The 7,844-nt window shown below is 34.7% G+C and overlaps 1 pseudogene; it reads right to left on the bottom strand.

The window, feature by feature from the left end:
- Nucleotides 1-406: 406 nt before the first annotated feature.
- On the bottom strand, nucleotides 407-1,048 carry LOC113930387 (annotated as a pseudogene).
- Nucleotides 1,049-7,844: the final 6,796 nt, after the last annotated feature.

The following is a 7,844-nucleotide window of genomic DNA, read 5'->3' as shown; positions in this document are numbered from 1 at the left end:
CTCTATGGAGAAGCCCCACAGAGTGAAGTTTGCACAATACAGTCTAGGTTTGATTTGTTCTTTGTCCTAAAGGGTCAGAAACTATTTTATCAGAATATCTAGAATTCATAGACTAAATTGACAGACTTGGGGGCTGAGCTATACAAAGTAAATTCATACAAGACTAATGTATAAATCAGAAAGCTTCTCTAAATTTACTGTGTGCAGAATGGAATTCTGGTGCTCTCATCCAGAGTTCCTTTTATCCCTGAATTTTAGTGTAGAGGCCATATTAGCAAATCAAAAGATGGTTCAGTTAAGCTTGCAATTAGTGCCCAAAGTGGTGAATCTCAAGGTATGTTCTTCCCAAACCACTGCAAGTCTTGATAAACTGATACTTCCTCACCACATGTTGATTTGATTAGTTTTACTCTTGGGGGTATCTTATTACCAAGTCCTTAGGAGGTATCTCACTGTTGTCTTCACACATTACTGGAGTTGAGCTCCCTTTCATAGTCTTCTTTAGGTGGTGGTAGTTTGGCAAGATTTTTATCAGGAAATCCATTTGTAGTATCTGGGGCTGTGATTGCTCAGTCTGCATACCACAAAGGCAGTCTGCACCATCGATCACTCTATTCTCAGGGATGACCTCAAAACATATTCAGGTTGCAACAAGCTGCAATGATGCAACCACTTGTCAATATTAGATTTCTGTCCACATATGCTTTTGATACAATAACATTATTATCTCCCATTTTCATGGCTTGGGAATAATAGCCAATTTCAAACACATTATTGGTGCCAACGATCATAGGTTTCAGTTATGGATCTTTAGCATTAGGGGTGATATCAGGTTGAGCATTTATGATAAGCACCTGTTCTTCTATTAGGTTACCTTCACCAGTCACTATTGGCTTGGCTTCTGTAATAATTTGTGCTTTAGAGTGGATCGCTGTCCTAGATCTTACAGTTACATCACCCCAGATTTCACTTTCTACATACACAGCTGCTTCAGGAGCAATCTTTACACTCTTTTGAGCCTTCTCCACCATGGTTTGGCCCCTGTCACTCATGGAATTAATTTTTAAAAATATTTACCATAGCATGTAATGCATGTTTTATATTTTCAGTACTGATATAAAATTTCCTTTAAATTGAGTTTGAGTAAAAGATGATACAATATAAATGAAAACATTAAGAAATACTAATCTGAATTTTGAGCATATTTTGTAAATCTTAAAGTTCTATCACATGCATGACTGAGGTGCTGTTAAAAACACTGTGCTAAGTTAGGCTTTATAATGAGAATTTTGCTAGATAGCTGGTGGGGCTGCTAAAATTTTTTTGTTAATGAGATTATCCCAGAAATCCTCACAGTACCCAAAAAGTTTGCTTGAAAGCTAATTTCAAAAGTCATAGAAATTATACCTACAAAAATAGCATCCACTATATCAAGTCCCTATTACAAGTGTGCATTTTTCCTATCTGTGTTGTCTATAAAATATTAATTTATTATGATAGCAGATAGTTCTGTCCACCATATTTACATAAGTGTTCTTTGCCCTGGATATTCAAAGACCAATGAAACATTGTCATAATCATGGATTTCATAACCTTATATTGGAAGCAGACAAATAAAAACAAACAAACTGTCGACTCTGAAATATAAATGGGTACAGACTATAGTGGGAATGCTAAGGAGGGGCACAGGGGAAGTGGGCCAGAGAAATGGACAGAGCAGGGGTAGCTCAAAATGTAGAATAGGAAGAGAGCTGTCCGTTCCTTGCTAAGGCTGAAGTATTCATTTGTACATGACCATTACTTTCATCTTTGAATTCACATTCTTGGTTTTGTCAGTATAAACTTGATAAAATCTATCTTTGCAGTTTAAAATAGTGTAATTATTAGACACATATTTGTTCAACTCGTTCTACAGCAAAACAAGTAAAAACTACTTAAGGAGATATGTTAAAAGCTAATCATTTTGTTTACATATACCACATCTTCTTTATGCATTTATCTATTTTTTAAATTCCATTAGCCAACATATAGAACATCATTAGTTTTTGATATACTGTTCAATGATTCATTAGTTACTTGATAGACACTTGGGCTGATTCCATAATTTGGCTATTGTAAATAATCCCGCAATAAACATGGGGGTGCATGTATCCTTTGGAATTAACGTTTTTGTATTTTTTTTGGTAAATACCCAATAGTGCAATTACTGAATTGTAGGGTAGTTCTGTTTTTTAACTTTTTGAGGAACTTCCATACTGTTTTGCACAGTGGCTGTACCAGTTTGCATTCCCACCAACAGTGCATGAGGGTTCCTTTTTCTCCACATCCTCACCAACACTTGTTTCTTGTATTTTTGATTTTAGCCATTGTGACAGGTGTGTGGTGATATCACTTTGTGTGTGTGTGTTTTTTAAATTCCAGTATAATTAACATACAGTGTTATATTAGTTTCAGGTGTAAAATATTGTGATTCAACAATTCCATACATCACCCAGTGCTCATCATGACAAGTGCCCTCCTTACTTCTCATCACCTATTTCACCCATCTCCCAACCCATCTCCCCTCTGATAACTATCAGTTTGTTCTCTATAAGAGTCTATTTCTTGATTTGTCTCTCCCTCTCGCCTTTTTTCTTTTGCTCCTTTGTTTCTTAAATTCCACATATGAGTGAAATCACATGGTATTTGTCTTTCTCTGGCTGATTTATCCCATTAACTATAATACTGTCCAGTTCCATTCATGTCATTGCAAATGACAAGATTTCGTTCTTATTTATGACTGACTAATATTCCATTGTACATATATATGTATATACACCACTTCTTCTTTATCAATTCACCTATCCATGGACACTTGCTCTGCTTCCATAAAGTGGCTTTTGTAAATAATGCTACAATAAATATAGGGATGCATCTATTCATCTGAGTTAGTGTTTTTGCATTTTGGGGGTAAATAGTAGTGCAATTACTAGATTGTAGGGTAGTTTTATTTTTTGCATTTTTGATGAACCTCCATACTGTTTTACACAGTGGCGGCACTTTTTTACACAGTTTGCATTCCCACCAACAGTGTAAGTGTTCCTTTTTCTCCACATCCTCACCAACAGTTGTTTCTTGTGTTTTTCATTTTAGCGATTCTGACAGGTGTGAGGTAGTATGTCAGTGTAGTTTTGATTTGCATTTCCCTGGTGATGAATGATACTGAGCATCTTTTCATGTGTCTGTTTGCCATCTGGATGTCTTCCTTGGAGAAGTGTCTGTTCATATCTTTGGCCAATATTTAAGTTAGATTAGTTGTTTTTTTGGGTGTTGATTTGTATAAGTTCCTTATATATTTTGGAAACAGACCCTTTACCATATGTATCATTTGCAAATATCTTTTCCCATTCAGTAGGTTATCTTTTAGTTTTATTGTTTCACTCTGCAGAAGCTTTTTGTTTTGATGTAGTCCTAATAGTTTATTTTTGCTTTTATTTCCCTTGCGAGGAGACATATCTAGAAAAATATTGCCACTACTGATGTCAGAGTCATTATTGTCCGTGTTCTCTTCTAGGATTGTTATGTTTCACATCTCACATTTAGGGCTTTAATCCATTCTGAGTTTATTTTTGTGTGTGGTGTAAGAAAGTGATTCAGTTTCATTCTTTCACATGGAGCTGTCCAGTTCTCCCAGCACCATTTGTTGAAGAGATTTTTTCCTATTGCATATTCTTGTCTCCTTTGTTGAAGATTAATTGACCATAAAGTTGTGGGTTTATTTATGGGCTTTCTATTCTGTTCCATTGATCTGTGTATCTATTATTATGCCAGTACCATATGGTTTTGATTACTACCACTTTCTAATATAACTTGAAGTCTGCAATTATGGTATCTGCGGTTTTGTTTTTCGTTTTCAAGATTGCTTTGGCTATTCAGGGTCTTTTATAGTTCCATACAAATTTTAGAATTGTTTGTTCTAGTTCTGTGAAAAATGCTTTTGGTATTTTGATATGGATTGCATTAAATCTGTAGATAGCTTTGGGTAGTATGGACATTTTAACAATATTTATACCTCAAATCCATGAACATGGAATGTCTTTCCGTTTCTTTGTGTAATCTTGAATTTCTTTCATCAATGTTTTATAGTTTTCAGAGTACAGGTCTTTCACCTCTTTGGTTAAGTTTATCCTTAGATATTTTATTATTTTAGTGCAATTGTAAATGAGATTGTTTTCTTAATTTCTCTTTCTGCTGCTTCATTATTACTGTATAGAAATGCAACAGATTTCTGTACATTGATCTTGTATCCTGCAACTTTATTGAATTTGTTTATCAGTTCTAGTAGTCTTTTGGGTTTTCTAGATAGAGTATCATATCATCTGTAAATAGTGAAAATTTTACTACTTCCTAACAAATTTAAGTGCCTTTTATTTCTTTTTGTTGTCTAATTGCAGTAGCTAAAACTTCCAGTACTATTTGAATAAAAGTGGTAAGAGTGGGCATCCTTATCTTGTTCCTGACCTTAGGGGAAATGGTCTCAGTTTTTCCCCCTTTAAGGATGATATTAGCTGTGGGTTTTTCATATATGGCTTTTATTATTTTGAGGTATGTTCCCTCTAAACCTACTTTATTTGAGGGTTTTTATCATGAATGGATGCTGTACTTTGTCAAATGCTTTTTCTGCATCCATTGAAATGATCATATGGTTATCTTTTCTCTTATTGATGTGATGTATCATTTTGATTGACTTGCAAATATTGAGCCACCCTTGCATCCCAAGAATAAATCCCACATGATTATGGTGAATGATTTTTTAAATGTATTGTTGGATTCAGGTTGCTAGTTTTTTATTGAGAAACTTTGCATCTATGTTAATCAGGCTATTAGCCTATAGTTCTCTTTTTTAATGGAGTCTTTATCTGGTTTTGGTATCAGGGTAATGCTGGCCTCATAGAATAAATTTGGAAATTTTCCTTCCTTTTCTATTTTTTGGAATAGTTTAAGAAGAATAGGTGTTAACTTTTCTTTAAATGTTTGGTAGCATTTGCCTGGAAAGCCATCTGGTCCTGGTCTTTGATTGTTGGGAATTTTTTGATTACTGATACAATTTCTTTGCTGGTTATCAGTCTGTTCAAGTGTTTTATTTCTTCCTGTTTCAGTTTCAGTAATTTATATGTTTCTAGAAATTTATCCATTTCTTCTGGGTTATCCAATGTGTTAACATATAGTTTTTCCATAATATTCTCTTAGATTCTATTTCTGTGGTGTTGGTTGTTATTTCTCCTCTCTCATTTGTGATTTTATTTATTTGGGTCCTTTCTCTTTTCTTTTTGATAAGTCTGGCTAGAAATTTATCAACTTTATTAATTTTTTTTCAAAGAACCAGCTCCAGGTTTCATTGATCTGTTCTATTGCTTTTTTAGTTTCTATATCATTTATTTCTACTCTAGTTTTTTTATTTCCTTCCTTCTGTTTGTTTTGGGTTTTGTTTGTTGTTCTTTTTCTAGCTCCTTTAGGTGTAAAGTAAGGTTGTTTACTTGAAATCTTAATTGCTTCTTGAGGTAGGCCTGTATTGCTATAAACTTTCCTCTTAGAACTGCTTTTGCTGCATCTTAAAAATTTTGAACTGTTATGTTTTCATTTTTACTTATTTCCATGTAATTTTTTATTTCTTCTTTGTTTTCTTCTTTGACCCATTCATCATTTAGTTGCATCTCATTTTTTTTCATTTTCTCATTGATTTTATTTTATTTATTTTTTTATTATGTTATGTTAATCACCATACATTACATCATTAGTTTTTGACATAGTTGCATCTCATTTAACCTCCATGTATTTGTCGTCTTTCCAGATTTTTTCTTGTGGTTGATTTCTAGTTTCAAAGCATTGTGGTAAGAAACAATGCATGATATGACTTCAATCTTCTACTTTGTTTAGATTTGTTTTGTGGGCTAATATGTGATCTATTCTGGAGGATGTTCCATGTGTACTTGAAAAAAAATGTGTATTCTGTTTTAGGATGGAATGTTCTGAATATTTCTGTTAAATCTATATGGTCCAGTGTGTCACCCAAAGCTACTGTTTCCTAGCTGATTTTCTGTTTGGATGATCTATCCTTCAATGTATGTGTGGTGTTAAAGTCCCCTATTATTATTACTGTATTATAATCAATTGTTTCCTTTATGTTTATTATGAATGGTTTTATGTATTTGGGTGCTCCCATGTTGGGTGTATAAATATTTACAATTGTTATATCTTCTTGTTGGATTGTCCACATTATTATTATACAGTGCCCTTAGCTCCTTGTTACAATCTTTGTTTTAAGTCTATTTTGTCTAGCATAAGTATTGCTACTCCTGTTTTCTTTTGACATCCATTTGCATGATAGATGTTTCTCCATCCTCTCACTTTCAATCTGCAGATGTCTTTAGGTCTAAAATGAATTTCCCGTAGGCAACATAGAGATTAGTCTTGGTTTGTTTTTTTTTTTTAATCCATTCTGTTACCCTTTGTCTTTTGATTGGAACATCTACTCCATTTACATTCAAATTACTTACAGATAGATATGTATTTATTTCCATTCTGTTACTTGCTTGGCTGCTGTTTTTGTAGTTTTTTTTTTTTAAGATTTTATTTATTCATTTGAGACACAGAGATAGAGAGAGAGAGAGAGCATGAGCAGGGAGAGAGGCAGAGGGAGAGGGAGAAGCAGGCTCCCCACTGAGCAGGGAGCCCGATGCAGGGCTCGATCCCAGGACCCTGGGATCATGACCTGAGCTGAAGGCAGACACTTAACCATCTGAGCCACCCAGGCATCCCTGTTTTTTTTTTTTTTTTTCTGATCCTTTCTTCTCTTGCTTTCATGTTTGTTTTTTTTTTTTTTTTTTACTTTCTTTAGTGATATACCTGGATTCCTTTCTCTTTATTCTTTGCATATCTATTCCTGGTTTTTGATTTGTAGTTACTGTTGGGTTTGTGTATAACATCTTCTGCATATAGCAGTATATATTAAGTTGATGGTCACTTAAGTTTGAATCCATTCTTTACTCCTCTCCTCCCCACATTTTAGGTATATGGTGTCATATTTTCATTGTTTTATTTTATGAATACCTTGACTGATTTTTACAGAAATAGTTACTGCTTTTGTGTTTTTTACTTTTCATACTCTCACTTATGGTCTTTCCTTTCTACTCAGAATCTTTTTTTTAAGATTTTATTTATTTATTTGCAGACAGAGACACAGTGAGAGAGGGAACACAAGCAGGGGGAGTGGGAGAGGGAGAAGCAGGCTTCCCACAGAGCAGGGAGCCCAATGCAGGGCTCGATCCCAAAGGTAGACGCTTAACGACTAAGCCACCCAGGAGCCCCAGAATCCTCTTTTTAAAAGAATTTATTTATTTATTAGAGAGAGAGAGAAAGTACATGAGTGTGTGGCGGGAGGAGCAGAGGGAGAAAGAGAATCAGACTCCTTGCTGAGCAGAGAGCCCAATGTGGGACTCGATCCGAGGACCCCGGGATCATGATCTGAGCTGAAGGCAGACGCTTAACCAACTGAGCCACCCAGGCACCTCATCCACTCAAAGAGTCCTCTTTAATAATTCTTGTAGAGCTGGTTTAGTGGTCATGATCTCCTTTAGTTTTTGTTTGAGAAACTCTTTATCTCTCCTTCTATTGTGAATGATAACCTTGCTGGATAGAGAATTTTTGGCTGCAGATTTGTCCCTTTTGGCACTTTGAATATATATCCACTCCTTTCTGGCCTGCAAAGTTTGTAGTGAAAGATCTGATAGCTTTATTGGCCTTCCTTTGTGTGTAACTGTCTTCTTTTCTCTGGCTGCTTTAAAATTTTTTCTTTAGTACTACTT

The sequence above is a fragment of the Zalophus californianus genome, chromosome X, assembly GCF_009762305.2.
Source record: "Zalophus californianus isolate mZalCal1 chromosome X, mZalCal1.pri.v2, whole genome shotgun sequence".
Lineage (NCBI taxonomy): Eukaryota > Metazoa > Chordata > Mammalia > Carnivora > Otariidae > Zalophus > Zalophus californianus.
Note: the sequence above shows the minus strand (reverse complement) of the source record. Positions and strands in the feature narration are given on the sequence as shown.